Genomic DNA, 7,160 nt, shown 5'->3' on the forward strand with positions numbered 1-7,160 from the left:
CGAGAGTGGGGCGTCTCAGGAGGCAGGACATGATGTAAAACAACCATGCAGAAGTGACGAAAAAGAGTCTGACGCTTACATGAAGGTTCTGTGCAGATCGACATGATTGCAATATGTACAAAAGAGCAGAGAAGAAAAGAAAACATAATGAACTAGTTTCATTACATGCATGGGGATCGCTGCGGTAATTCAAACTGTCTGTGGTCGTTCAATGCTTGCAGAATGTAAGCGTCAACCCTCTCTCCCACTCGCTAACGGGGAATTGTTCTAATATTTCCTGCAACTTCTCACTTCGGCTCAGCCCAACGTCATGCAGGGTGAATTTAGTGGGAACCTGGTAGGAAAAATTCCCGGGGTAAAGTCGAAGTGAAAGAATCGTCTGGTTGGTTCACAGTTTTGACACGTGTAAAAAGCACCACGGGATGCTTCCTGCGGCGCTGTGTGCACCAGATTAGAAGAGTAGAGCAGAAAGAGCAAGATACTCTTAAAAGGAATGAAAAAGGCTAAATAATGAAGCAACAAATGAGACGGAGATATCTCCAGTGTCAGACGTCTGAAATGGGTCAAAGCCATCCACAGCAGTGTTTGTATTCCAGTTATGTAACCTACAGCGTTCATGGTTTATTCTATAGCAATAAAAAGAAAATGGGACTATAAGAGAAGAATAGATTTTCTGTGTTCAGACGTCACTGATTCGGTTTCAGCTGTTGGATCCAAACGGCTCTGATCAATAATACATTTCCTGTTTGAGAGTGAAACAACAGATATCCTGCTGTTCTCCACTTTAATAATAAAACAATCATCAGATTTTTTCAGTTTGAGCTCATCGGGGGCGCTGAGCGCTGCTCTGAGCTCCACTTCAGCTGCACCCAAACAAACCGGCTAACTGGAACAATCAAGGCGTCTTTCATGAGCGTTAAAGGGGACTTGCCCATGCATGTCAGATGTTATAAATAAATAAATAAATAAATATATTTAAATGATAAGATTCACAATATGTTTCTGGAACAAACTCCTTTTCCTTTAATGTTCTGTTTTTTTCTTCCCTTTTTAATTTCTACATTTTCACAAGACCATCAATGGGACAAATCTGGACGATTATTTGGTCACTAAATCTGTCAGACATCCCCTAACCCCTTCTGGATTTGATGTGGTCATACACAGTCCAAGATCAAAATTATTTCTGCATGTAGTAACAGTCTCTTATTCAAAAGGTTTCTCTGTATAAAAAAATATCAGATCTGAGAACGCTCTAAGTACTATCGTAACCGTTTGTAAATAAAATGTATTGTGTGCGTCGCTCAATGGACTACTGGGGTTTGTCTGTGTGTAATGCACAATTTTGTTATACAGCTGTGTGTGTGTGTGTGTGTGTGTGTGTGTGTGTGTGTGTGTGTGTGTGTGTGTGTGTGTGTGTGTGTGTGTGTGTGTGTGTGTGTGTGTGTGTGTGTGTGTGTGTGTGTGTGTGTATGGGTGTCAGTGGAGGTGTAAAGGGCAGAGCAGTGAGATGGAGGAGAGGATCTTCCATTATAGATCTGACCTAAGGGGTCACTTTCTCTCTCTCTCTTACACACACACACACACACACACACACACACACACACACACACACACACACACACACACACACACACACACACACACACACACACACACACACACACGCACACTGAAGTGGAGTTGACCATTAGTTTCCTCTCCATCACTTCACCTGCTGACTACACCTGTCTCGTTCTGATTTATCTCCCTCCCTCTAACCGTTTGTGTGTATCCTTGTTTGTGTGTGTGTGTGTGTGGGCTTGGTTGTGTTTTATGATTCCTTATGATTATCTGACTGGCTGTTGACCTTCTCCTGAGCTGCTGTTGATCTGGTCGTTGAAGTCTGCTGTTACCGTCTGTCGATCTGATGTAGCTGATGATCTCCTCGGAGGAGAGCTGATGTTCACCTGGACGAGCTGCAGATGTGCACAGATGTTTGTTGGCTGTTTGTAGACGCAGATTTAAAACCATGAATAATTAATAAAATGGAAATATTGCCTCTCAACAAATATTTTTCTGACAGTATTTACAGTATCGAATAATTAGCATCACTGTATTTCTGCTTCTTGAGTCCTTCAGTTGATTTTTAATAATATGACTTCTGTACTTTACTTTACAGACTGACTATCGATCAGTGCTTTTGTCACATCTCCATGAAAGTATAATGTTTCTTTTTTAGTTATTCTCATGTTTCATTTCTTGTATTTCCTCTTTACTTTGATACCTTAGTGTCTTGTTTCAGATCCTTTGCTTCCTGCCCTCCTGCCTGTGTCTCCTGCGTCTGTGATGACCTGATGTGTCATCTTCACTTCCCCTGAGTATTTAGTCTCCGTGTTCCCCTCCTTCTGTGCCAATTCATCTCGTTCCCTTGTGACAGCGTTCTAGCGTTCCTTGTGTATTTTCCTCTTTAGTATTCCGACATATTTCTGTATTTTTTTACTTGCCTTTTGCCCAAAGATTTGGATACTTTCTGCTTGTGTTTTGGATTCCTGTGTCATTGTTTTTGGATATTTTGGATATTATTCATTAGACCAGTACTTTTATTCAAAAGTCATGCCCCCCCCACACACACACACACACACAAAGTACAGATTCATAAAGATGTTGAACTCTGTTTATTTTGAAAGTATTTGACTGATTTGATCCCCAACCCGATCTGACAGCTTTGGGATGAACCAGAACACTACATTTCAAACTCTTAAAGTCATAAAAGGTTCAGCTGTCCAAATATTTACATCGATACAACATAGAGAGAGAATGGCTGGTAGATTTGCACATAATTGAGGGTCAGTGTGCACTCACTGCTCGTTCACAGCTCTCTCAGTCCTCTCTAACTGCCTTCATACATGACTTTCATTTATTGTCTCTCTACACTCCTTCTTCTGTGTGTGTGTGTGTGTGTGTGTGAGGCTGTTTCCCAGTCTCTCCACGTGCGTCTCGTCCGCAGCAGCCGGCTGTTCGATGAGAACATTCAGCTAAATGTCTGATCGATAGGCGCTGGCAGCGCTGCCTGCCGCCGCCTGAATACTGAGGAGGAGGAGGGGGAGGGGGGGATCTGTGAGCCTGTGAACAGACACTTTGTGTGTGAGTGGCTGTAAATTGGGTTTTCTTTAGATGTGTTCTGTAGGTTCTGACTTTATATGATCCTTACTAATCACATACAGTGGGTATTCAAAGTATAAAGTATTCAGACCCCTTTACATTTTTCACTCTTTGTTTCATTGCAGCCATTTGCTAAAATCAAAAAAGTTCATTTTATTTCTCATTAATGTACACTCAGCACCCCATCTTGACAGAAAAAAAAAACAGAAATGCAGAAATTTTTGCAAATTTATTAAAAAAGAAAAACTGAAATATCACATGGTCATAAGTATTCAGACCCTTTGCTGTGACACTCATATTTAACTCACATGCTGTCCATTTCTTCTGATCCTCCTTGAGATGGTTCTGCTCCTTCATTGGAGTCCAGCTGTGTTTAATTAAACTGATTGGACTTGATTAGGAAAGGCACACACCTGTCTATATAAGACCTTACAGCTCACAGTGCATGTCAGAGCAAATGAGAATCATGAGGTCGAAGGAACTGCCCAAGGAGCTCAGAGACAGAATTGTGGCAAGGCACAGATCTGGCCAAGGTTACAAAAGAATTTCTGCAGCACTCAAGGTTCCTTAGAGCACAGTGGCCTCCATAATCCTTAAATGGAAGAAGTTTGGGACGACCAGAACTCTTCCTAGACCTGGCCGTCCAGCCAAACTGAGCAATCGTGGGAGAAGAGCCTTGGTGAGAGAGGTAAAGAAGAACCCAAAGATCACTGTGGCTGAGCTCCAGAGATGCAGTAGGGAGATGGGAGGAAGTTCCACAAAGTCAACTATCACTGCAGCCCTCCACCAGTCGGGGCTTTATGGCAGAGTGGCCCGACGGAAGCCTCTCCTCAGTGCAAGACATATGAAAGCCTGCATAGAGTTTGCCAAAAAACACATGAAGGACTCCCAGACTATGAGAAAGATTCTCTGGTCTGATGAGACCAAGATTGAACTTTTTGGCTTTAATTCTAAGCGGTATGTGTGGAGAAAACCAGGCACTGCTCATCACCTGCCCAATACAATCCCAACAGTGAAACATGGTGGTGGCAGCATCATGCTATGGGGGTGTTTTTCAGCTGCAGGGACAGGACGACTGGTTGCAATTGAAGGAAAGATGAATGCGGCCAAGTACAGAGATATCCTGGAAGAAAACCTCTTCCAGAGTGCTCAGGACCTCAGACTGGGCCGAAGGTTCACCTTCCAACAAGACAATGACCCTAAGCACACAGCTAAAATAACAAAGGAGTGGCTTCGGAACAACTCTGTGACCATTCTTGACTGGCCCAGCCAGAGCCCTGACCTAAACCCAATTGAGCATCTCTGGAGAGACCTGAAAATGGCTGTCCACCAACGTTCATCATCCAACCTGACAGAACTGGAGAGGATCTGCAAGGAAGAATGGCAGAGGATCCCCAAATCCAGGTGTGAAAAACTTGTTGCATCATTCCCAAGAAGACTCATGGCTGTACTAGCTCAAAAGGGTGCTTCTACTCAATACTGAGCAAAGGGTCTGAATACTTATGACCATGTGATATTTCAGTTTTTCTTTTTTAATAAATTTGCAAAAATTTCTACATTTCTGTTTTTTTTCTGTCAAGATGGGGTGCTGAGTGTACATTAATGAGAAATAAAATGAACTTTTTTGATTTTAGCAAATGGCTGCAATGAAACAAAGAGTGAAAAATGTAAAGGGGTCTGAATACTTTCCATACCCACTGTATATCTGAGTGTGTGTGTCACACTGACTTCTGCATTAACTTTTCAATTTTTGTCACCTGTGTTTGATCGAAAGATATCATATTTCATTTGCTCCAGAAAAAGAAATATGTCTATTTTTTTAGTCTGCATGAGTTTTTATTTATATTCACCTCTCTGTGTGCATCTTCTCCAAACGTTCAGGTTGATTTTAAATCAGTCCTCGTCTCACCTGCACAAACTGTTTCTTCAAGACAGCGAGGAAGAACCACTGCTGGGACTTTTTTCTTTCTCTCTCTTTCCCCAGTGGAATCAAGAGTTACTGTGTCTTCCTCTTTGTTTTACTCAAATAAAAAGTTTTGTCCTTTCAGACAAAAGAGAAAATGAACATTGTGCTGCTGCAGTAACACCAAAACCAGATCCTGTTTTCCACATGTATTTCTCTGCAGACAGTCAAAGGTTTGTTTGTGTCTCCTGACCAAACACCTTCTAATACTCTTTACTTATCCTGATCAAATATAAATGATCTACATTCGAATAACTCCAGTCCTACAAATACAAATGTAATATCATCAGTAGTCGAGCTCTCAGTATCATTTGTATTTTTGACCCTGAGATTTGAATTTGTTAAAATAAACCAGGTTAATGGGATGTGTTTGACTCCATATTTAGGCGCTTGGAAGAAGCACATTGGGCAGTTTGTATTCATTTTTATTTTACTTAAAGGTTCAATCAGTAAGATGTGTAGTGACTGAGATGATAAAGTGAGCTTACTATCTGATCAGACATTAAGGAAACATGTTATGTTGAAGTGCTGGCTTCTCTGACAACAATGCAGCAGCCAGTATGTCCTCCTTCTAACTTTAGATTCTGCTCCTGAATGATCTGGATTTGTCAGAGAAGGTAGGCGGTTTTAAGACACCCCCACACGGCCGTTTTGGACGCCCCTCGGTTTGCCAGATATGAGAGCAGTTATCAGGTCAAACCAACAGATGTTGCAAGAGAAGTGGTTCAGATAGAAGTGATTGTACCCGACCTAAAAAGCCTCTGCATGTTTCTAATAAGCTCCACGAGCAGAAACGTGCTCAAACACCTTCTTCTCCTAAAGTAACGCGCTCTTAGAGATGAGGTCATGAGGATTGTGTTGGTGGAAAGCTCCTGACTTTTGGTCGACTTTCTGCCTTGATGGAGTTATTCCTGCGGAGCGTTATGAAGCACTGCTTGCAGTTCATTGTCTCCTACCCAACAGCTACCAGTCTGAATCTGATGATGTAGCTGTATGTTTGCTGCTGAGATCACAGGAAGAATACTAAAGAGACCACTTGGGTCCAGACCAGATTGGTTCTCGTCCCAGAAATTACACTCAGAGCTCGTTAGCTCCTTTCTGCTGCTGCCAGCGATGTGTGGAGAGATTCTGTGCTGCTGCTGGTTTCTGTTAAAGCTTTTTATTGTATTTATTTCTTACTTTGTTTTCCTACAGTGATAAACATGCAGAGGTGACGCTGTATTTGTGTTAAATGCTTTAATGCTTTTAGCTTAGCAACACAATTACCTCATGAATGATTAAGCCATCATACTGTAGTACTGGGGCGCTGATGGCCTGGCCGTTAGGTCGCTCCCACATGTGCGGAGGCTGTGCCTTCAGGTCGGTGGCCCGGGTTCTGATCCAACCTGCAGCTCCATTTCCTGCATGTCATCCCCTCTCTCTCTCTCTCTCTCTCTCTCTCTCTCCTTTTTTCCTTCTCTATCCACTGTCCTATAAATTCAATCAGGAGAGACTTAATGAAGAACAATTATTCATTTAACAATTTAGAAAATAAATGTGCAAAGTCTTTGGGGATTAGACTCCATCATGACGACTTCATGTACTCAAAGGGGGTGTGATAGGAGACCCCCCTATGGAGTCTAGACCCTGGTGGTGGTGGTGTTGATAGAAGAATGCAGGATGTGATGAGGAGTGGGTTTCTGAGGCTGTATCTGAACTTTGCTGAGCTGGAATGAATGTGAGGAGGGTCGCGGTGATCGCACTGAAATGACACACTGACTGTGGAAGAGAGAGGACAGGTTTTAAAATGTGACAGCAGCAGGATGATTGGTTGAGAGAGGTGGTGGTTGTGGCAGAGTTGGAGTTGGATTATTACTTAAAGAGTAAACGCTACAAATCAGCCGATCACCAGAGAAGGGCGGCAGAGGGAGAGGAAGAGAGGGAGGGGCTAAGCTGAATGCAGAAATGTGTGTCCATTAGAACTAATCACTTAAAGCCACTATATGCAACTTTCTGCCTCAAAATAGTTTAAAGGTGATCTAATAGTACAATAACTTTCTTCATTTGGAGATAGGAC

Source organism: Labrus mixtus, chromosome 17 (genome assembly GCF_963584025.1).
Source record: "Labrus mixtus chromosome 17, fLabMix1.1, whole genome shotgun sequence".
In the NCBI taxonomy this organism is placed as follows: Eukaryota; Metazoa; Chordata; class Actinopteri; order Labriformes; family Labridae; genus Labrus; species Labrus mixtus.